The sequence below is a fragment of the Merops nubicus genome, unplaced genomic scaffold, assembly GCF_000691845.1.
Source record: "Merops nubicus isolate BGI_N331 unplaced genomic scaffold, ASM69184v1 Scaffold52378, whole genome shotgun sequence".
Lineage (NCBI taxonomy): Eukaryota > Metazoa > Chordata > Aves > Coraciiformes > Meropidae > Merops > Merops nubicus.
Window position 1 is genome coordinate 31978 of NW_008626019.1, and position 2197 is coordinate 34174.

Here is a 2197-nt window from a genome sequence, read left to right on the forward strand (position 1 = left end):
GAGCCCTGAAAAATACATGATTTCCACAGTTAAATGCCTAAATTATGAACTTCAGGAATTGACCTAGGAGTGTGTACACACAAGTATGTATATTCGAGACTTAAATAATTTCCACTCAAAATTACTATGCCAGGCTAAAAATGGTAATGAAACACAACACTGTTTAAACTGAGAGCTTCTTGATTTCTTTCCTGGAGTGATTAATAAGTATTTTTAAAGTCTCTCTTCAACACTTAAAGGCATTACAATGAAGCATCTGGAGAACAAGGATTAAAGTAGTTCTACAAAAACTTTACAAAATCAGAGATGAAACTACATGGTACTACAAAGAGCATGGCAGAGAATCAAATTACTTAGTCTGCAAATCCGTACTTCAGCTACAGTTAAAATAAAACATTCTTTAAATCTGTGCACTTCACTAAACACTATTACATCTGCAAGTGTACAAATGTGTTACCAGTTAAACAATAGTACTCATGATAAAACATTGAACCTAGACCTTGAATAGGCTTTCATGGAAAGTAGTCTGACTTAAACAGTCTTCTTTTTGTTTCTTAATTTGATGGTTAAGAAACCCATGCTCAGCAGGGAAGAGGGTTGAGTACTTGAGGGGAGAGAAGCAGGAAGAGGAATGTTAGTTCCTGCAATCGCAAACCAAAAACAGAGTAAATGCACATTAATAATGTAATTCATTGTAAACTTAGTTTGAAACATTACACTTACTTCTTGGTATTGATTTGAAGAATTAGGTACACATTTCAGTATTGGAACAGTAAATATTTTTAAGTTCAGGCACACAATTATGTCACAGATGTGACAACACAAAGGACACTGGCAGCCTACTTAAGCTTTATTTCTCCTTAAATACTTGCATGAAAGCTTTCCTTGACAGGTATATGAAAAATTATCCAAAACAATACTGCAATATATTGACAGTTATCTATAACTGATACTTAAGTAAGTAGACAGCCAGGTAAATGCAGTGGTAACACATTCACAAAAAAAAAAAAAAAAAAAAGTCTCCCACCCCAACCAAAAAAACCCTAGGAAAACTCAACAAACAGGCAGATCCCAGCAGGCGTTGGCACAGGTCAACTATGCATCTTAAAGAATTTCCCCTGGTTTACATCACCAGCAGGCACCTCACTCAAAATAGAGACACTGCCACTCTTCCCTGTATTTGTAAGACAGCATTTTCAGTGGTGTATCTGTCATAATTCAACAATTATGATGTCACAAAGTTAAATAATACCACTTGAAATATAGCAGCATCATACAAGGAAGAAAAAGAAAGTCTAGTGAGGAAATTGTAGACTCTGAAGTTTACAGTTAAAAATGGAAAGTACACATTACATTACTCCCTGAAAGCTGTTGAATTACTATCTATATTTAATTGAAGAACAAGTTTTGGCTGTGAGAACTTCCAGGTGTTGTTTCCTGAAGCTTTGTATCACAGGAAAGTTTAATTTACACATAAAATATACCTGCTCTTCAAGTAACTCTAGTCCTTTCTCTAATCCAAATACCAGCAGGTATTTTGAAGCCTAAATTTAGTCAAAACTTATTCTGGGACCCACATAGTGTAATGTGATTTGGATTCAACTTTCAGTCATGACTGATTAGTATGTGGTTCATTTAACAAATGATCAATTAAAAGGATCCTACTATAGGAGTTGGACTTGATATATGGTAGCCTAATCAGCAGAAAGAAGAAGGAAAACCAGCATGGTAAACTTGGATCAAGAGAAGCACAAATTTGCAAAGTGTTATCTCCTCTTCCTTGCAGAACACCACTGCTCTAGATTCTCAGCTTTTGATCACTCTTCCATGAAGAGTAAGCAACACGTTGGTACCTCCTTGTGTACTGACAGGCTAAGTTAAAGTGAAAGATGTAATGTTTATGTCTTCATGTAACTTGCAGAGACAAGTGGGAGAACCCTAGTGAAAGCAGAGCATATCTCCTGTGTTAGGCAACAGCAAGGGAAGACTGCAATAGCCATTAAAGAAAAATTTATATTACAAAATGAGCAGTATAGTTACTTCTAGAAACCAGCTAAAAACAGAAAGTAGGCTTCTCACATTTTGTTACTAAGGTCAACCATGTTCTGTTAATTTTTAATTAACATTTTTTTCTGGACATAAAAGTATTAAGAGTTTACTGGCTTCCATATGTAAGAGTAGGTCAGAAGAGGAATAT